This window comes from Coregonus clupeaformis, chromosome 10 (genome assembly GCF_020615455.1).
Source record: "Coregonus clupeaformis isolate EN_2021a chromosome 10, ASM2061545v1, whole genome shotgun sequence".
Classification (NCBI taxonomy): Eukaryota; Metazoa; Chordata; class Actinopteri; order Salmoniformes; family Salmonidae; genus Coregonus; species Coregonus clupeaformis.
The window spans coordinates 7,247,702-7,264,665 of record NC_059201.1 but is presented as its reverse complement, the minus strand read 5'-3'; the positions used below and the strand labels follow the sequence as shown (position 1 = coordinate 7,264,665).

The window sequence follows — 16,964 nt, the reverse complement described above, 5'->3', positions numbered from 1 at the left end:
GAGTAATGCTTTGTGCAAAGTCTGGTGATCAGCAAGAGAGTGCTTTGAGTGGTAAAAACTTTTAGCTCTAGTTAGTTATACAGAAGAGTGATTTCGAAGTTGTAAGTTTGAGGCTTAGCTGGAGGACAGCTATTATTGACCTGCTACTGTCATATTATTAGTCAAGAAAAATAGCAAAGTTCAATCCATTACAATCAATGCTGGGAGTCGAACCCAGGATCTCCTGTTTACAAGACAGGCGCTTTCACCTGCTAAGCCACAGCGCCCGACAAGTTTGCAATGCACGTTGGCAAGCCCGCTCTACAGAGCATGCGGAGGCGCAGATTGTAATGTGAGTTGGTTACGCTCCAGAGAAAAGTACACGCCCAACGTGGGTCTCGAAGCCACGACCCTGAGATTAAGAGTCTCATGCTCTACCGACTGAGCTAGTCAGGCTATACATTCAAACTCCTGCTTTGGATTTACCTGACATTCGTACCTGGATTGCAGTTTGCAAGGTGAGTCAGAGTGTCTGTTTTGGCCTCGAACCTACAACCCTGAGATTAGGAGAGTAATGCTTTGTGCAAAGTCTGGTGATCAGCAAGAGAGTGCTTTGAGTGGTAAAAACTTTTAGCTCTAGTTAGTTATACAGAAGAGTGATTTCGAAGTTGTAAGTTTGAGGCTTAGCTGGAGGACAGCTATTATTGACCTGCTACTGTCATATTATTAGTCAAGAAAAATAGCAAAGTTCAATCCATTACAAGCGCTGCTGGGAGTCGAACCCAGGATCTCCTGTTTACAAGACAGGCGCTTTCACCTGCTAAGCCACATCGCCAGACAAGTACGTTGGCAAGCCCGCTCTACAGAGCATGTGGAGCGCAGATTGTAATGTGAGTTGGTTACTCTCCAGAGAAAAGTTCACGCCCAACGTGGGGCTCGAACCCACGACCCTGAGATTAAGAGTCTCATGCTCTACCGACTGAGCTAGTCAGGCTATACATTCAAACTCCTGCTTTGGATTTACCTGACATTCGTACCTGGATTGCAGTTTGCAAGGTGAGTCAGAGTGTCTGTTTGGGCCTCGAACCTACAACCCTGAGATTAGGAGAGTAATGCTTTGTGCAAAGTCTGGTGATCAGCAAGAGAGTGCTTTGAGTGGTAAAAACTTTTAGCTCTAGTTAGTTATACAGAAGAGTGATTTCGAAGTTGTAAGTTTGAGGCTTAGCTGGAGGACAGCTATTATTGACCTGCTACTGTCATATTATTAGTCAAGAAAAATAGCAAAGTTCAATCCATTACAATCACAGGCGCTGCTGGGAGTCGAACCCAGGATCTCCTGTTTACAAGACAGGCGCTTTCACCTGCTAAGCCACAGCGCCCGACAAGTTTGCAATGCACGTTGGCAAGCCCGCTCTACAGAGCATGTGGAGCGCAGATTGTAATGTGAGTTGGTTACGCGCAAGAGAAAAGTTCACGCCCAACGTGGGGCTCGAACCCACGACCCTGAGATTAAGAGTCTCATGCTCTACCGACTGAGCTAGTCAGGCTATACATTCAAACTCCTGCTTTGGATTTACCTGACATTCGTACCTGGATTGCAGTTTGCAAGGTGAGTCAGAGTGTCTGTTTGGGCCTCGAACCTACAACCCTGAGATTAGGAGAGTAATGCTTTGTGCAAAGTCTGGTGATCAGCAAGAGAGTGCTTTGAGTGGTAAAAACTTTTAGCTCTAGTTAGTTATACAGAAGAGTGATTTCGAAGTTGTAAGTTTGAGGCTTAGCTGGAGGACAGCTATTATTGACCTGCTACTGTCATATTATTAGTCAAGAAAAATAGCAAAGTTCAATCCATTACAATCACAGGCGCTGCTGGGAGTCGAACCCAGGATCTCCTGTTTACAAGACAGGCGCTTTCACCTGCTAAGCCACAGCGCCCGACAAGTTTGCAATGCACGTTGGCAAGCCCGCTCTACAGAGCATGTGGAGCGCAGATTGTAATGTGAGTTGGTTACGCTCCAGAGAAAAGTTCACGCCCAACGTGGGGCTCGAACCCACGACCCTGAGATTAAGAGTCTCATGCTCTACCGACTGAGCTAGTCAGGCTATACATTCAAACTCCTGCTTTGGATTTACCTGACATTCGTACCTGGATTGCAGTTTGCAAGGTGAGTCAGAGTGTCTGTTTGGGCCTCGAACCTACAACCCTGAGATTAGGAGAGTAATGCTTTGTGCAAAGTCTGGTGATCAGCAAGAGAGTGCTTTGAGTGGTAAAAACTTTTAGCTCTAGTTAGTTATACAGAAGAGTGATTTCGAAGTTGTAAGTTTGAGGCTTAGCTGGAGGACAGCTATTATTGACCTGCTACTGTCATATTATTAGTCAAGAAAAATAGCAAAGTTCAATCCATTACAATCACAGGCGCTGCTGGGAGTCGAACCCAGGATCTCCTGTTTACAAGACAGGCGCTTTCACCTGCTAAGCCACAGCGCCCAGACAAGTTTGCAATGCACGTTGGCAAGCCCGCTCTACAGAGCATGTGGAGCGCAGATTGTAATGTGAGTTGGTTACGCGCCAGAGAAAAGTTCACGCCCAACGTGGGGCTCGAACCCACGACCCTGAGATTAAGAGTCTCATGCTCTACCGACTGAGCTAGTCAGGCTATACATTCAAACTCCTGCTTTGGATTTACCTGACATTCGTACCTGGATTGCAGTTTGCAAGGTGAGTCAGAGTGTCTGTTTGGGCCTCGAACCTACAACCCTGAGATTAGGAGAGTAATGCTTTGTGCAAAGTCTGGTGATCAGCAAGAGAGTGCTTTGAGTGGTAAAAACTTTTAGCTCTAGTTAGTTATACAGAAGAGTGATTTCGAAGTTGTAAGTTTGAGGCTTAGCTGGAGGACAGCTATTATTGACCTGCTACTGTCATATTATTAGTCAAGAAAAATAGCAAAGTTCAATCCATTACAATCACAGGCGCTGCTGGGAGTCGAACCCAGGATCTCCTGTTTACAAGACAGGCGCTTTCACCTGCTAAGCCACAGCGCCCGACAAGTTTGCAATGCACGTTGGCAAGCCCGCTCTACAGAGCATGTGGAGCGCAGATTGTAATGTGAGTTGGTTACGCTCCAGAGAAAAGTTCACGCCCAACGTGGGGCTCGAACCCACGACCCTGAGATTAAGAGTCTCATGCTCTACCGACTGAGCTAGTCAGGCTATACATTCAAACTCCTGCTTTGGATTTACCTGACATTCGTACCTGGATTGCAGTTTGCAAGGTGAGTCAGAGTGTCTGTTTGGGCCTCGAACCTACAACCCTGAGATTAGGAGAGTAATGCTTTGTGCAAAGTCTGGTGATCAGCAAGAGAGTGCTTTGAGTGGTAAAAACTTTTAGCTCTAGTTAGTTATACAGAAGAGTGATTTCGAAGTTGTAAGTTTGAGGCTTAGCTGGAGGACAGCTATTATTGACCTGCTACTGTCATATTATTAGTCAAGAAAAATAGCAAAGTTCAATCCATTACAATCACAGGGCTGCTGGGAGTCGAACCCAGGATCTCCTGTTTACAAGACAGGCGCTTTCACCTGCTAAGCCACAGCGCCCGACAAGTTTGCAATGCACGTTGGCAAGCCCGCTCTACAGAGCATGTGGAGCGCAGATTGTAATGTGAGTTGGTTACGCGCAAGAGAAAAGTTCACGCCCAACGTGGGGCTCGAACCCACGACCCTGAGATTAAGAGTCTCATGCTCTACCGACTGAGCTAGTCAGGCTATACATTCAAACTCCTGCTTTGGATTTACCTGACATTCGTACCTGGATTGCAGTTTGCAAGGTGAGTCAGAGTGTCTGTTTGGGCCTCGAACCTACAACCCTGAGATTAGGAGAGTAATGCTTTGTGCAAAGTCTGGTGATCAGCAAGAGAGTGCTTTGAGTGGTAAAAACTTTTAGCTCTAGTTAGTTATACAGAAGAGTGATTTCGAAGTTGTAAGTTTGAGGCTTAGCTGGAGGACAGCTATTATTGACCTGCTACTGTCATATTATTAGTCAAGAAAAATAGCAAAGTTCAATCCATTACAATCACAGGCGCTGCTGGGAGTCGAACCCAGGATCTCCTGTTTACAAGACAGGCGCTTTCACCTGCTAAGCCACAGCGCCCGACAAGTTTGCAATGCACGTTGGCAAGCCCGCTCTACAGAGCATGTGGAGCGCAGATTGTAATGTGAGTTGGTTACGCGCCAGAGAAAAGTTCACGCCCAACGTGGGGCTCGAACCCACGACCCTGAGATTAAGAGTCTCATGCTCTACCGACTGAGCTAGTCAGGCTATACATTCAAACTCCTGCTTTGGATTTACCTGACATTCGTACCTGGATTGCAGTTTGCAAGGTGAGTCAGAGTGTCTGTTTGGGCCTCGAACCTACAACCCTGAGATTAGGAGAGTAATGCTTTGTGCAAAGTCTGGTGATCAGCAAGAGAGTGCTTTGAGTGGTAAAAACTTTTAGCTCTAGTTAGTTATACAGAAGAGTGATTTCGAAGTTGTAAGTTTGAGGCTTAGCTGGAGGACAGCTATTATTGACCTGCTACTGTCATATTATTAGTCAAGAAAAATAGCAAAGTTCAATCCATTACAATCACAGGCGCTGCTGGGAGTCGAACCCAGGATCTCCTGTTTACAAGACAGGCGCTTTCACCTGCTAAGCCACAGCGCCTGGACAAGTTTGCAATGCACGTTGGCAAGCCCGCTCTACAGAGCATGTGGAGCGCAGATTGTAATGTGAGTTGGTTACGCTCCAGAGAAAAGTTCACGCCCAACGTGGGGCTCGAACCCACGACCCTGAGATTAAGAGTCTCATGCTCTACCGACTGAGCTAGTCAGGCTATACATTCAAACTCCTGCTTTGGATTTACCTGACATTCGTACCTGGATTGCAGTTTGCAAGGTGAGTCAGAGTGTCTGTTTGGGCCTCGAACCTACAACCCTGAGATTAGGAGAGTAATGCTTTGTGCAAAGTCTGGTGATCAGCAAGAGAGTGCTTTGAGTGGTAAAAACTTTTAGCTCTAGTTAGTTATACAGAAGAGTGATTTCGAAGTTGTAAGTTTGAGGCTTAGCTGGAGGACAGCTATTATTGACCTGCTACTGTCATATTATTAGTCAAGAAAAATAGCAAAGTTCAATCCATTACAATCACAGGCGCTGCTGGGAGTCGAACCCAGGATCTCCTGTTTACAAGACAGGCGCTTTCACCTGCTAAGCCACAGCGCCCGACAAGTTTGCAATGCACGTTGGCAAGCCCGCTCTACAGAGCATGTGGAGCGCAGATTGTAATGTGAGTTGGTTACGCGCCAGAGAAAAGTTCACGCCCAACGTGGGGCTCGAACCCACGACCCTGAGATTAAGAGTCTCATGCTCTACCGACTGAGCTAGTCAGGCTATACATTCAAACTCCTGCTTTGGATTTACCTGACATTCGTACCTGGATTGCAGTTTGCAAGGTGAGTCAGAGTGTCTGTTTGGGCCTCGAACCTACAACCCTGAGATTAGGAGAGTAATGCTTTGTGCAAAGTCTGGTGATCAGCAAGAGAGTGCTTTGAGTGGTAAAAACTTTTAGCTCTAGTTAGTTATACAGAAGAGTGATTTCGAAGTTGTAAGTTTGAGGCTTAGCTGGAGGACAGCTATTATTGACCTGCTACTGTCATATTATTAGTCAAGAAAAATAGCAAAGTTCAATCCATTACAATCACAGGCGCTGCTGGGAGTCGAACCCAGGATCTCCTGTTTACAAGACAGGCGCTTTCACCTGCTAAGCCACAGCGCCCGACAAGTTTGCAATGCACGTTGGCAAGCCCGCTCTACAGAGCATGTGGAGCGCAGATTGTAATGTGAGTTGGTTACGCTCCAGAGAAAAGTTCACGCCCAACGTGGGGCTCGATCCCACAACCCTGAGATTAAGAGTCTCATGCTCTACCGACTGAGCTAGTCAGGCTATACATTCAAACTCCTGCTTTGGATTTACCTGACATTCGTACCTGGATTGCAGTTTGCAAGGTGAGTCAGAGTGTCTGTTTGGGCCTCGAACCTACAACCCTGAGATTAGGAGAGTAATGCTTTGTGCAAAGTCTGGTGATCAGCAAGAGAGTGCTTTGAGTGGTAAAAACTTTTAGCTCTAGTTAGTTATACAGAAGAGTGATTTCGAAGTTGTAAGTTTGAGGCTTAGCTGGAGGACAGCTATTATTGACCTGCTACTGTCATATTATTAGTCAAGAAAAATTGCAAAGTTCAATCCATTACAATCACTGCTGGGAGTCGAACCCAGGATCTCCTGTTTACTAGACAGGCGCTTTCACCTGCTAAGCCACAGCACCCAACAAGTTTGCAATGCACGTTGGCAATCCCGCTCTACAGAGCATGTGGAGGGCAGATTGTAATGTGAGTTGGTTACGCGCAAGAGAAAAGTTCACGCCCAACGTGGGGCTCGAACCCACGACCCTGAGATTAAGAGTCTCATGCTCTACCGACTGAGCTAGTCAGGCTATACATTCAAACTCCTGCTTTGGATTTACCTGACATTCGTACCTGGATTGCAGTTTGCAAGGTGAGTCAGAGTGTCTGTTTGGGCCTCGAACCTACAACCCTGAGATTAGGAGAGTCATGCTTTGTGCAAAGTCTGGTGATCAGCAAGAGAGTGCTTTGAGTGGTAAAAACTTTTAGCTCTAGTTAGTTATACAGAAGAGTGATTTCGAAGTTGTAAGTTTGAGGCTTAGCTGGAGGACAGCTATTATTGACCTGCTACTGTCATATTATTAGTCAAGAAAAATAGCAAAGTTCAATCCATTACAATCACAGGGCTGCTGGGAGTCGAACCCAGGATCTCCTGTTTACAAGACAGGCGCTTTCACCTGCTAAGCCACAGCGCCCAGACAAGTTTGCAATGCACGTTGGCAAGCCCGCTCTACAGAGCATGTGGAGCGCAGATTGTAATGTGAGTTGGTTACGCTCCAGAGAAAAGTTCACGCCCAACGTGGGGCTCGAACCCACGACCCTGAGATTAAGAGTCTCATGCTCTACCGACTGAGCTAGTCAGGCTATACATTCAAACTCCTGCTTTGGATTTACCTGACATTCGTACCTGGATTGCAGTTTGCAAGGTGAGTCAGAGTGTCTGTTTGGGCCTCGAACCTACAACCCTGAGATTAGGAGAGTAATGCTTTGTGCAAAGTCTGGTGATCAGCAAGAGAGTGCTTTGAGTGGTAAAAACTTTTAGCTCTAGTTAGTTATACAGAAGAGTGATTTCGAAGTTGTAAGTTTGAGGCTTAGCTGGAGGACAGCTATTATTGACCTGCTACTGTCATATTATTAGTCAAGAAAAATAGCAAAGTTCAATCCATTACAATCACAGGCGCTGCTGGGAGTCGAACCCAGGATCTCCTGTTTACAAGACAGGCGCTTTCACCTGCTAAGCCACAGCGCCCGACAAGTTTGCAATGCACGTTGGCAAGCCCGCTCTACAGAGCATGTGGAGCGCAGATTGTAATGTGAGTTGGTTACGCGCAAGAGAAAAGTTCACGCCCAACGTGGGGCTCGAACCCACGACCCTGAGATTAAGAGTCTCATGCTCTACCGACTGAGCTAGTCAGGCTATACATTCAAACTCCTGCTTTGGATTTACCTGACATTCGTACCTGGATTGCAGTTTGCAAGGTGAGTCAGAGTGTCTGTTTGGGCCTCGAACCTACAACCCTGAGATTAGGAGAGTAATGCTTTGTGCAAAGTCTGGTGATCAGCAAGAGAGTGCTTTGAGTGGTAAAAACTTTTAGCTCTAGTTAGTTATACAGAAGAGTGATTTCGAAGTTGTAAGTTTGAGGCTTAGCTGGAGGACAGCTATTATTGACCTGCTACTGTCATATTATTAGTCAAGAAAAATAGCAAAGTTCAATCCATTACAATCACAGGCGCTGCTGGGAGTCGAACCCAGGATCTCCTGTTTACAAGACAGGCGCTTTCACCTGCTAAGCCACAGCGCCCGACAAGTTTGCAATGCACGTTGGCAAGCCCGCTCTACAGAGCATGTGGAGCGCAGATTGTAATGTGAGTTGGTTACGCGCCAGAGAAAAGTTCACGCCCAACGTGGGGGCTCGAACCCACGACCCTGAGATTAAGAGTCTCATGCTCTACCGACTGAGCTAGTCAGGCTATACATTCAAACTCCTGCTTTGGATTTACCTGACATTCGTACCTGGATTGCAGTTTGCAAGGTGAGTCAGAGTGTCTGTTTGGGCCTCGAACCTACAACCCTGAGATTAGGAGAGTAATGCTTTGTGCAAAGTCTGGTGATCAGCAAGAGAGTGCTTTGAGTGGTAAAAACTTTTAGCTCTAGTTAGTTATACAGAAGAGTGATTTCGAAGTTGTAAGTTTGAGGCTTAGCTGGAGGACAGCTATTATTGACCTGCTACTGTCATATTATTAGTCAAGAAAAATAGCAAAGTTCAATCCATTACAATCACAGGCGCTGCTGGGAGTCGAACCCAGGATCTCCTGTTTACAAGACAGGCGCTTTCACCTGCTAAGCCACAGCGCCCGACAAGTTTGCAATGCACGTTGGCAAGCCCGCTCTACAGAGCATGTGGAGCGCAGATTGTAATGTGAGTTGGTTACGCTCCAGAGAAAAGTTCACGCCCAACGTGGGGCTCGAACCCACGACCCTGAGATTAAGAGTCTCATGCTCTACCGACTGAGCTAGTCAGGCTATACATTCAAACTCCTGCTTTGGATTTACCTGACATTCGTACCTGGATTGCAGTTTGCAAGGTGAGTCAGAGTGTCTGTTTGGGCCTCGAACCTACAACCCTGAGATTAGGAGAGTAATGCTTTGTGCAAAGTCTGGTGATCAGCAAGAGAGTGCTTTGAGTGGTAAAAACTTTTAGCTCTAGTTAGTTATACAGAAGAGTGATTTCGAAGTTGTAAGTTTGAGGCTTAGCTGGAGGACAGCTATTATTGACCTGCTACTGTCATATTATTAGTCAAGAAAAATAGCAAAGTTCAATCCATTACAATCACAGGCGCTGCTGGGAGTCGAACCCAGGATCTCCTGTTTACAAGACAGGCGCTTTCACCTGCTAAGCCACAGCGCCCGACAAGTTTGCAATGCACGTTGGCAAGCCCGCTCTACAGAGCATGTGGAGCGCAGATTGTAATGTGAGTTGGTTACGCTCCAGAGAAAAGTTCACGCCCAACGTGGGGCTCGAACCCACGACCCTGAGATTAAGAGTCTCATGCTCTACCGACTGAGCTAGTCAGGCTATACATTCAAACTCCTGCTTTGGATTTACCTGACATTCGTACCTGGATTGCAGTTTGCAAGGTGAGTCAGAGTGTCTGTTTGGGCCTCGAACCTACAACCCTGAGATTAGGAGAGTCATGCTTTGTGCAAAGTCTGGTGATCAGCAAGAGAGTGCTTTGAGTGGTAAAAACTTTTAGCTCTAGTTAGTTATACAGAAGAGTGATTTCGAAGTTGTAAGTTTGAGGCTTAGCTGGAGGACAGCTATTATTGACCTGCTACTGTCATATTATTAGTCAAGAAAAATAGCAAAGTTCAATCCATTACAATCACTGCTGGGAGTCGAACCCAGGATCTCCTGTTTACAAGACAGGCGCTTTCACCTGCTAAGCCACAGCGCCCGACAAGTTTGCAATGCACGTTGGCAAGCCCGCTCTACAGAGCATGTGGAGCGCAGATTGTAATGTGAGTTGGTTACGCGCAAGAGAAAAGTTCACGCCCAACGTGGGGCTCGAACCCACGACCCTGAGATTAAGAGTCTCATGCTCTACCGACTGAGCTAGTCAGGCTATACATTCAAACTCCTGCTTTGGATTTACCTGACATTCGTACCTGGATTGCAGTTTGCAAGGTGAGTCAGAGTGTCTGTTTGGGCCTCGAACCTACAACCCTGAGATTAGGAGAGTAATGCTTTGTGCAAAGTCTGGTGATCAGCAAGAGAGTGCTTTGAGTGGTAAAAACTTTTAGCTCTAGTTAGTTATACAGAAGAGTGATTTCGAAGTTGTAAGTTTGAGGCTTAGCTGGAGGACAGCTATTATTGACCTGCTACTGTCATATTATTAGTCAAGAAAAATAGCAAAGTTCAATCCATTACAATCACAGGCGCTGCTGGGAGTCGAACCCAGGATCTCCTGTTTACAAGACAGGCGCTTTCACCTGCTAAGCCACAGCGCCCGACAAGTTTGCAATGCACGTTGGCAAGCCCGCTCTACAGAGCATGTGGAGCGCAGATTGTAATGTGAGTTGGTTACGCTCCAGAGAAAAGTTCACGCCCAACGTGGGGCTCGAACCCACGACCCTGAGATTAAGAGTCTCATGCTCTACCGACTGAGCTAGTCAGGCTATACATTCAAACTCCTGCTTTGGATTTACCTGACATTCGTACCTGGATTGCAGTTTGCAAGGTGAGTCAGAGTGTCTGTTTGGGCCTCGAACCTACAACCCTGAGATTAGGAGAGTAATGCTTTGTGCAAAGTCTGGTGATCAGCAAGAGAGTGCTTTGAGTGGTAAAAACTTTTAGCTCTAGTTAGTTATACAGAAGAGTGATTTCGAAGTTGTAAGTTTGAGGCTTAGCTGGAGGACAGCTATTATTGACCTGCTACTGTCATATTATTAGTCAAGAAAAATAGCAAAGTTCAATCACAGGCGCTGCTGGGAGTCGAACCCAGGATCTCCTGTTTACAAGACAGGCGCTTTCACCTGCTAAGCCACAGCGCCAGACAAGCTTGCATTGCACGTTGGCAAGCCCGCTCTACAGAGCATGTGGAGGGCAGATTGTAATGTGAGTTGGTTACGCGCTAGAGAAAAGTTCACGAACAACATGGGGCTCGAACCCACGACCCTGAGATTAAGAGTCTCATGCTCTACCGACTGAGCTAGTTAGGCTATACATTCAAACTCCTGCTTTGGATTTACCTGACATTCGTACCTGGATTGCAGTTTGCAAGGTGAGTCAGAGTGTCTGTTTGGGCCTCGAACCTACAACCCTGAGATTAGGAGAGTCATGCTTTGTGCAAAGTCTGGTGATCAGCAAGAGAGTGCTTTGAGTGGTAAAAACTTTTAGCTCTAGTTAGTTATACAGAAGAGTGATTTCGAAGTTGTAAGTTTGAGGCTTAGCTGGAGGACAGCTATTATTGACCTGCTACTGTCATATTATTAGTCAAGAAAAATAGCAAAGTTCAATCCATTACAATCACAGGCGCTGCTGGGAGTCGAACCCAGGATCTCCTGTTTACAAGACAGGCGCTTTCACCTGCTAAGCCACAGCGCCTGGACAAGTTTGCAATGCACGTTGGCAAGCCCGCTCTACAGAGCATGTGGAGCGCAGATTGTAATGTGAGTTGGTTACGCGCCAGAGAAAAGTTCACGCCCAACGTGGGGCTCGAACCCACGACCCTGAGATTAAGAGTCTCATGCTCTACCGACTGAGCTAGTCAGGCTATACATTCAAACTCCTGCTTTGGATTTACCTGACATTCGTACCTGGATTGCAGTTTGCAAGGTGAGTCAGAGTGTCTGTTTGGGCCTCGAACCTACAACCCTGAGATTAGGAGAGTAATGCTTTGTGCAAAGTCTGGTGATCAGCAAGAGAGTGCTTTGAGTGGTAAAAACTTTTAGCTCTAGTTAGTTATACAGAAGAGTGATTTCGAAGTTGTAAGTTTGAGGCTTAGCTGGAGGACAGCTATTATTGACCTGCTACTGTCATATTATTAGTCAAGAAAAATAGCAAAGTTCAATCCATTACAATCACTGCTGGGAGTCGAACCCAGGATCTCCTGTTTACAAGACAGGCGCTTTCACCTGCTAAGCCACAGCGCCCGACAAGTTTGCAATGCACGTTGGCAAGCCCGCTCTACAGAGCATGTGGAGCGCAGATTGTAATGTGAGTTGGTTACGCGCAAGAGAAAAGTTCACGCCCAACGTGGGGCTCGAACCCACGACCCTGAGATTAAGAGTCTCATGCTCTACCGACTGAGCTAGTCAGGCTATACATTCAAACTCCTGCTTTGGATTTACCTGACATTCGTACCTGGATTGCAGTTTGCAAGGTGAGTCAGAGTGTCTGTTTGGGCCTCGAACCTACAACCCTGAGATTAGGAGAGTAATGCTTTGTGCAAAGTCTGGTGATCAGCAAGAGAGTGCTTTGAGTGGTAAAAACTTTTAGCTCTAGTTAGTTATACAGAAGAGTGATTTCGAAGTTGTAAGTTTGAGGCTTAGCTGGAGGACAGCTATTATTGACCTGCTACTGTCATATTATTAGTCAAGAAAAATAGCAAAGTTCAATCCATTACAATCACAGGCGCTGCTGGGAGTCGAACCCAGGATCTCCTGTTTACAAGACAGGCGCTTTCACCTGCTAAGCCACAGCGCCAGACAAGTTTGCAATGCACGTTGGCAAGCCCGCTCTACAGAGCATGTGGAGCGCAGATTGTAATGTGAGTTGGTTACGCGCAAGAGAAAAGTTCACGCCCAACGTGGGGCTCGAACCCACGACCCTGAGATTAAGAGTCTCATGCTCTACCGACTGAGCTAGTCAGGCTATACATTCAAACTCCTGCTTTGGATTTACCTGACATTCGTACCTGGATTGCAGTTTGCAAGGTGAGTCAGAGTGTCTGTTTGGGCCTCGAACCTACAACCCTGAGATTAGGAGAGTAATGCTTTGTGCAAAGTCTGGTGATCAGCAAGAGAGTGCTTTGAGTGGTAAAAACTTTTAGCTCTAGTTAGTTATACAGAAGAGTGATTTCGAAGTTGTAAGTTTGAGGCTTAGCTGGAGGACAGCTATTATTGACCTGCTACTGTCATATTATTAGTCAAGAAAAATAGCAAAGTTCAATCCATTACAATCACAGGCGCTGCTGGGAGTCGAACCCAGGATCTCCTGTTTACAAGACAGGCGCTTTCACCTGCTAAGCCACAGCGCCAGACAAGTTTGCAATGCACGTTGGCAAGCCCGCTCTACAGAGCATGTGGAGCGCAGATTGTAATGTGAGTTGGTTACGCGCAAGAGAAAAGTTCACGCCCAACGTGGGGCTCGAACCCACGACCCTGAGATTAAGAGTCTCATGCTCTACCGACTGAGCTAGTCAGGCTATACATTCAAACTCCTGCTTTGGATTTACCTGACATTCGTACCTGGATTGCAGTTTGCAAGGTGAGTCAGAGTGTCTGTTTGGGCCTCGAACCTACAACCCTGAGATTAGGAGAGTAATGCTTTGTGCAAAGTCTGGTGATCAGCAAGAGAGTGCTTTGAGTGGTAAAAACTTTTAGCTCTAGTTAGTTATACAGAAGAGTGATTTCGAAGTTGTAAGTTTGAGGCTTAGCTGGAGGACAGCTATTATTGACCTGCTACTGTCATATTATTAGTCAAGAAAAATAGCAAAGTTCAATCCATTACAATCACAGGCGCTGCTGGGAGTCGAACCCAGGATCTCCTGTTTACAAGACAGGCGCTTTCACCTGCTAAGCCACAGCGCCCGACAAGTTTGCAATGCACGTTGGCAATCCCGCTCTACAGAGCATGTGGAGGGCAGATTGTAATGTGAGTTGGTTACGCGCAAGAGAAAAGTTCACGCCCAACGTGGGGCTCGAACCCACGACCCTGAGATTAAGAGTCTCATGCTCTACCGACTGAGCTAGTCAGGCTATACATTCAAACTCCTGCTTTGGATTTACCTGACATTCGTACCTGGATTGCAGTTTGCAAGGTGAGTCAGAGTGTCTGTTTGGGCCTCGAACCTACAACCCTGAGATTAGGAGAGTAATGCTTTGTGCAAAGTCTGGTGATCAGCAAGAGAGTGCTTTGAGTGGTAAAAACTTTTAGCTCTAGTTAGTTATACAGAAGAGTGATTTCGAAGTTGTAAGTTTGAGGCTTAGCTGGAGGACAGCTATTATTGACCTGCTACTGTCATATTATTAGTCAAGAAAAATAGCAAAGTTCAATCCATTACAATCACTGCTGGGAGTTGAACCCAGGATCTCCTGTTTACAAGACAGGCGCTTTCACCTGCTAAGCCACAGCGCCAGACAAGTTTGCAATGCACGTTGGCAAGCCCGCTCTACAGAGCATGTGGAGCGCAGATTGTAATGTGAGTTGGTTACGCTCCAGAGAAAAGTTCACGCCCAACGTGGGGCTCGAACCCACGACCCTGAGATTAAGAGTCTCATGCTCTACCGACTGAGCTAGTCAGGCTATACATTCAAACTCCTGCTTTGGATTTACCTGACATTCGTACCTGGATTGCAGTTTGCAAGGTGAGTCAGAGTGTCTGTTTGGGCCTCGAACCTACAACCCTGAGATTAGGAGAGTAATGCTTTGTGCAAAGTCTGGTGATCAGCAAGAGAGTGCTTTGAGTGGTAAAAACTTTTAGCTCTAGTTAGTTATACAGAAGAGTGATTTCGAAGTTGTAAGTTTGAGGCTTAGCTGGAGGACAGCTATTATTGACCTGCTACTGTCATATTATTAGTCAAGAAAAATAGCAAAGTTCAATCCATTACAATCACAGGCGCTGCTGGGAGTCGAACCCAGGATCTCCTGTTTATAAGACAGGCGCTTTCACCTGCTATGCCACAGCGCACAACAAGTTTCCAATGCACGTTGGCAAGTCCGCTCTACAGAGCATGTGGAGGGCAGATTGTAACGTTAGTTGGTTACGCTTAAGAGAAAAGTTCACGCCCAACGTGGGGCTCGAACCCACGACCCTGAGATTAAGAGCCTCATGCTCTACCGACTGAGCTAGTCAGGCTATACATTCAAACTCCTGCTTTGGATTTACCTGACATTCGTACCTGGATTGCAGTTTGCAAGGTGAGTCAGAGTGTCTGTTTGGGCCTCGAACCTACAACCCTGAGATTAGGAGAGTCATGCTTTGTGCAAAGTCTGGTGATCAGCAAGAGAGTGCTTTGAGTGGTAAAAACTTTTAGCTCTAGTTAGTTATACAGAAGAGTGATTTCGAAGTTGTAAGTTTGAGGCTTAGCTGGAGGACAGCTATTATTGACCTGCTACTGTCATATTATTAGTCAAGAAAAATAGCAAAGTTCAATCCATTACAATCACAGGCGCTGCTGGGAGTCGAACCCAGGATCTCCTGTTTACAAGACAGGCGCTTTCACCTGCTAAGCCACAGCGCCAGACAAGTTTGCAATGCACGTTGGCAAGCCCGCTCTACAGAGCATGTGGAGCGCAGATTGTAATGTGAGTTGGTTACGCTCCAGAGAAAAGTTCACGCCCAACGTGGGGCTCGAACCCACGACCCTGAGATTAAGAGTCTCATGCTCTACCGACTGAGCTAGTCAGGCTATACATTCAAACTCCTGCTTTGGATTTACCTGACATTCGTACCTGGATTGCAGTTTGCAAGGTGAGTCAGAGTGTCTGTTTGGGCCTCGAACCTACAACCCTGAGATTAGGAGAGTAATGCTTTGTGCAAAGTCTGGTGATCAGCAAGAGAGTGCTTTGAGTGGTAAAAACTTTTAGCTCTAGTTAGTTATACAGAAGAGTGATTTCGAAGTTGTAAGTTTGAGGCTTAGCTGGAGGACAGCTATTATTGACCTGCTACTGTCATATTATTAGTCAAGAAAAATAGCAAAGTTCAATCACTGCTGGGAGTCGAACCCAGGATCTCCTGTTTACAAGACAGGCGCTTTCACCTGCTAAGCCACAGCGCCCGACAAGTTTGCAATGCACGTTGGCAAGCCCGCTCTACAGAGCATGTGGAGGGCAGATTGTAATGTGAGTTGGTTACGCGCAAGAGAAAAGTTCACGCCCAACGTGGGGCTCGAACCCACGACCCTGAGATTAAGAGTCTCATGCTCTACCGACTGAGCTAGTCAGGCTATACATTCAAACTCCTGCTTTGGATTTACCTGACATTCGTACCTGGATTGCAGTTTGCAAGGTGAGTCAGAGTGTCTGTTTGGGCCTCGAACCTACAACCCTGAGATTAGGAGAGTAATGCTTTGTGCAAAGTCTGGTGATCAGCAAGAGAGTGCTTTGAGTGGTAAAAACTTTTAGCTCTAGTTAGTTATACAGAAGAGTGATTTCGAAGTTGTAAGTTTGAGGCTTAGCTGGAGGACAGCTATTATTGACCTGCTACTGTCATATTATTAGTCAAGAAAAATAGCAAAGTTCAATCCATTACAATCACAGGCGCTGCTGGGAGTCGAACCCAGGATCTCCTGTTTACAAGACAGGCGCTTTCACCTGCTAAGCCACAGCGCCCGACAAGTTTGCAATGCACGTTGGCAAGCCCGCTCTACAGAGCATGTGGAGCGCAGATTGTAATGTGAGTTGGTTACGCTCCAGAGAAAAGTTCACGCCCAACGTGGGGCTCAAACCCACGACCCTGAGATTAAGAGTCTCATGCTCTACCGACTGAGCTAGTCAGGCTATACATTCAAACTCCTGCTTTGGATTTACCTGACATTCGTACCTGGATTGCAGTTTGCAAGGTGAGTCAGAGTGTCTGTTTGGGCCTCGAACCTACAACCCTGAGATTAGGAGAGTAATGCTTTGTGCAAAGTCTGGTGATCAGCAAGAGAGTGCTTTGAGTGGTAAAAACTTTTAGCTCTAGTTAGTTATACAGAAGAGTGATTTCGAAGTTGTAAGTTTGAGGCTTAGCTGGAGGACAGCTATTATTGACCTGCTACTGTCATATTATTAGTCAAGAAAAATATCAAAGTTCACAATCAACAGGCGCTGCTGGGAGTCGAACCCAGGATCTCCTGTTTACAAGACAGGCGCTTTCATCTGCTAAGCCACAGCGCACGACAAGTTTGCAATGCATGTTGGCAAGCCCGCTCTACAGAGCATTTGGAGCGCAGATTGTAATGTGAGTTGGTTAGGCGCAAGAGAAAAGTTCACGCCCAACGTGGGGCTCAAACCCACGACCCTGAGATTAAGAGTCTCATGCTCTACCGACTGAGCTAGTCAGGGTATACATT

At 46.5% G+C, this 16,964-nt stretch overlaps 49 non-coding genes across 49 annotated transcripts; all 49 read right to left on the bottom strand.

Moving 5' to 3' along the window:
* Positions 1-900: 900 nt before the first annotated feature.
* Positions 901-973, bottom strand: trnak-cuu. Its single transcript has one exon. It is a non-coding gene; the product is annotated as a tRNA-Lys (tRNA).
* Positions 974-1,284: 311 nt separating this feature from the next.
* Positions 1,285-1,358, bottom strand: trnat-ugu. Its single transcript has one exon. It is a non-coding gene; the product is annotated as a tRNA-Thr (tRNA).
* Positions 1,359-1,453: 95 nt separating this feature from the next.
* On the bottom strand, positions 1,454-1,526 carry trnak-cuu. Its single transcript has one exon. It is a non-coding gene; the product is annotated as a tRNA-Lys (tRNA).
* Positions 1,527-1,837: 311 nt separating this feature from the next.
* On the bottom strand, positions 1,838-1,911 carry trnat-ugu. Its single transcript has one exon. It is a non-coding gene; the product is annotated as a tRNA-Thr (tRNA).
* Positions 1,912-2,006: 95 nt separating this feature from the next.
* Positions 2,007-2,079, bottom strand: trnak-cuu. The gene has a single exon. It is a non-coding gene; the product is annotated as a tRNA-Lys (tRNA).
* Positions 2,080-2,390: 311 nt separating this feature from the next.
* Positions 2,391-2,464, bottom strand: trnat-ugu. The gene has a single exon. It is a non-coding gene; the product is annotated as a tRNA-Thr (tRNA).
* A 96-nt stretch (positions 2,465-2,560) lies between these two features.
* On the bottom strand, positions 2,561-2,633 carry trnak-cuu. The gene has a single exon. It is a non-coding gene; the product is annotated as a tRNA-Lys (tRNA).
* Positions 2,634-2,944: 311 nt separating this feature from the next.
* On the bottom strand, positions 2,945-3,018 carry trnat-ugu. Its single transcript has one exon. It is a non-coding gene; the product is annotated as a tRNA-Thr (tRNA).
* A 95-nt stretch (positions 3,019-3,113) lies between these two features.
* On the bottom strand, positions 3,114-3,186 carry trnak-cuu. Its single transcript has one exon. It is a non-coding gene; the product is annotated as a tRNA-Lys (tRNA).
* Positions 3,187-3,665: 479 nt separating this feature from the next.
* On the bottom strand, positions 3,666-3,738 carry trnak-cuu. Its single transcript has one exon. It is a non-coding gene; the product is annotated as a tRNA-Lys (tRNA).
* Positions 3,739-4,049: 311 nt separating this feature from the next.
* On the bottom strand, positions 4,050-4,123 carry trnat-ugu. The gene has a single exon. It is a non-coding gene; the product is annotated as a tRNA-Thr (tRNA).
* Positions 4,124-4,218: 95 nt separating this feature from the next.
* trnak-cuu lies at positions 4,219-4,291 on the bottom strand. The gene has a single exon. It is a non-coding gene; the product is annotated as a tRNA-Lys (tRNA).
* Positions 4,292-4,602: 311 nt separating this feature from the next.
* Positions 4,603-4,676, bottom strand: trnat-ugu. Its single transcript has one exon. It is a non-coding gene; the product is annotated as a tRNA-Thr (tRNA).
* Positions 4,677-4,772: 96 nt separating this feature from the next.
* trnak-cuu lies at positions 4,773-4,845 on the bottom strand. The gene has a single exon. It is a non-coding gene; the product is annotated as a tRNA-Lys (tRNA).
* Positions 4,846-5,156: 311 nt separating this feature from the next.
* On the bottom strand, positions 5,157-5,230 carry trnat-ugu. The gene has a single exon. It is a non-coding gene; the product is annotated as a tRNA-Thr (tRNA).
* Positions 5,231-5,325: 95 nt separating this feature from the next.
* On the bottom strand, positions 5,326-5,398 carry trnak-cuu. Its single transcript has one exon. It is a non-coding gene; the product is annotated as a tRNA-Lys (tRNA).
* A 311-nt stretch (positions 5,399-5,709) lies between these two features.
* trnat-ugu lies at positions 5,710-5,783 on the bottom strand. The gene has a single exon. It is a non-coding gene; the product is annotated as a tRNA-Thr (tRNA).
* A 95-nt stretch (positions 5,784-5,878) lies between these two features.
* trnak-cuu lies at positions 5,879-5,951 on the bottom strand. The gene has a single exon. It is a non-coding gene; the product is annotated as a tRNA-Lys (tRNA).
* A 304-nt stretch (positions 5,952-6,255) lies between these two features.
* trnat-agu lies at positions 6,256-6,330 on the bottom strand. The gene has a single exon. It is a non-coding gene; the product is annotated as a tRNA-Thr (tRNA).
* A 95-nt stretch (positions 6,331-6,425) lies between these two features.
* trnak-cuu lies at positions 6,426-6,498 on the bottom strand. Its single transcript has one exon. It is a non-coding gene; the product is annotated as a tRNA-Lys (tRNA).
* Positions 6,499-6,978: 480 nt separating this feature from the next.
* On the bottom strand, positions 6,979-7,051 carry trnak-cuu. The gene has a single exon. It is a non-coding gene; the product is annotated as a tRNA-Lys (tRNA).
* Positions 7,052-7,362: 311 nt separating this feature from the next.
* Positions 7,363-7,436, bottom strand: trnat-ugu. The gene has a single exon. It is a non-coding gene; the product is annotated as a tRNA-Thr (tRNA).
* Positions 7,437-7,531: 95 nt separating this feature from the next.
* On the bottom strand, positions 7,532-7,604 carry trnak-cuu. The gene has a single exon. It is a non-coding gene; the product is annotated as a tRNA-Lys (tRNA).
* Positions 7,605-7,915: 311 nt separating this feature from the next.
* Positions 7,916-7,989, bottom strand: trnat-ugu. Its single transcript has one exon. It is a non-coding gene; the product is annotated as a tRNA-Thr (tRNA).
* A 95-nt stretch (positions 7,990-8,084) lies between these two features.
* Positions 8,085-8,158, bottom strand: trnak-cuu. Its single transcript has one exon. It is a non-coding gene; the product is annotated as a tRNA-Lys (tRNA).
* Positions 8,159-8,469: 311 nt separating this feature from the next.
* Positions 8,470-8,543, bottom strand: trnat-ugu. The gene has a single exon. It is a non-coding gene; the product is annotated as a tRNA-Thr (tRNA).
* Positions 8,544-8,638: 95 nt separating this feature from the next.
* trnak-cuu lies at positions 8,639-8,711 on the bottom strand. Its single transcript has one exon. It is a non-coding gene; the product is annotated as a tRNA-Lys (tRNA).
* Positions 8,712-9,022: 311 nt separating this feature from the next.
* Positions 9,023-9,096, bottom strand: trnat-ugu. The gene has a single exon. It is a non-coding gene; the product is annotated as a tRNA-Thr (tRNA).
* Positions 9,097-9,191: 95 nt separating this feature from the next.
* trnak-cuu lies at positions 9,192-9,264 on the bottom strand. Its single transcript has one exon. It is a non-coding gene; the product is annotated as a tRNA-Lys (tRNA).
* Positions 9,265-9,738: 474 nt separating this feature from the next.
* Positions 9,739-9,811, bottom strand: trnak-cuu. Its single transcript has one exon. It is a non-coding gene; the product is annotated as a tRNA-Lys (tRNA).
* A 311-nt stretch (positions 9,812-10,122) lies between these two features.
* trnat-ugu lies at positions 10,123-10,196 on the bottom strand. The gene has a single exon. It is a non-coding gene; the product is annotated as a tRNA-Thr (tRNA).
* Positions 10,197-10,291: 95 nt separating this feature from the next.
* On the bottom strand, positions 10,292-10,364 carry trnak-cuu. Its single transcript has one exon. It is a non-coding gene; the product is annotated as a tRNA-Lys (tRNA).
* Positions 10,365-10,665: 301 nt separating this feature from the next.
* trnat-ugu lies at positions 10,666-10,739 on the bottom strand. Its single transcript has one exon. It is a non-coding gene; the product is annotated as a tRNA-Thr (tRNA).
* Positions 10,740-11,218: 479 nt separating this feature from the next.
* Positions 11,219-11,292, bottom strand: trnat-ugu. The gene has a single exon. It is a non-coding gene; the product is annotated as a tRNA-Thr (tRNA).
* A 96-nt stretch (positions 11,293-11,388) lies between these two features.
* Positions 11,389-11,461, bottom strand: trnak-cuu. The gene has a single exon. It is a non-coding gene; the product is annotated as a tRNA-Lys (tRNA).
* Positions 11,462-11,935: 474 nt separating this feature from the next.
* On the bottom strand, positions 11,936-12,008 carry trnak-cuu. Its single transcript has one exon. It is a non-coding gene; the product is annotated as a tRNA-Lys (tRNA).
* A 311-nt stretch (positions 12,009-12,319) lies between these two features.
* Positions 12,320-12,393, bottom strand: trnat-ugu. Its single transcript has one exon. It is a non-coding gene; the product is annotated as a tRNA-Thr (tRNA).
* A 95-nt stretch (positions 12,394-12,488) lies between these two features.
* On the bottom strand, positions 12,489-12,561 carry trnak-cuu. The gene has a single exon. It is a non-coding gene; the product is annotated as a tRNA-Lys (tRNA).
* A 311-nt stretch (positions 12,562-12,872) lies between these two features.
* On the bottom strand, positions 12,873-12,946 carry trnat-ugu. The gene has a single exon. It is a non-coding gene; the product is annotated as a tRNA-Thr (tRNA).
* A 95-nt stretch (positions 12,947-13,041) lies between these two features.
* trnak-cuu lies at positions 13,042-13,114 on the bottom strand. Its single transcript has one exon. It is a non-coding gene; the product is annotated as a tRNA-Lys (tRNA).
* Positions 13,115-13,425: 311 nt separating this feature from the next.
* trnat-ugu lies at positions 13,426-13,499 on the bottom strand. The gene has a single exon. It is a non-coding gene; the product is annotated as a tRNA-Thr (tRNA).
* Positions 13,500-13,594: 95 nt separating this feature from the next.
* On the bottom strand, positions 13,595-13,667 carry trnak-cuu. The gene has a single exon. It is a non-coding gene; the product is annotated as a tRNA-Lys (tRNA).
* Positions 13,668-14,141: 474 nt separating this feature from the next.
* Positions 14,142-14,214, bottom strand: trnak-cuu. The gene has a single exon. It is a non-coding gene; the product is annotated as a tRNA-Lys (tRNA).
* Positions 14,215-14,694: 480 nt separating this feature from the next.
* On the bottom strand, positions 14,695-14,767 carry trnak-cuu. The gene has a single exon. It is a non-coding gene; the product is annotated as a tRNA-Lys (tRNA).
* Positions 14,768-15,078: 311 nt separating this feature from the next.
* Positions 15,079-15,152, bottom strand: trnat-ugu. The gene has a single exon. It is a non-coding gene; the product is annotated as a tRNA-Thr (tRNA).
* A 95-nt stretch (positions 15,153-15,247) lies between these two features.
* On the bottom strand, positions 15,248-15,320 carry trnak-cuu. Its single transcript has one exon. It is a non-coding gene; the product is annotated as a tRNA-Lys (tRNA).
* A 464-nt stretch (positions 15,321-15,784) lies between these two features.
* Positions 15,785-15,857, bottom strand: trnak-cuu. The gene has a single exon. It is a non-coding gene; the product is annotated as a tRNA-Lys (tRNA).
* A 311-nt stretch (positions 15,858-16,168) lies between these two features.
* On the bottom strand, positions 16,169-16,242 carry trnat-ugu. Its single transcript has one exon. It is a non-coding gene; the product is annotated as a tRNA-Thr (tRNA).
* A 95-nt stretch (positions 16,243-16,337) lies between these two features.
* trnak-cuu lies at positions 16,338-16,410 on the bottom strand. The gene has a single exon. It is a non-coding gene; the product is annotated as a tRNA-Lys (tRNA).
* Between the last annotated feature and the right edge of the window lie 554 nt (positions 16,411-16,964).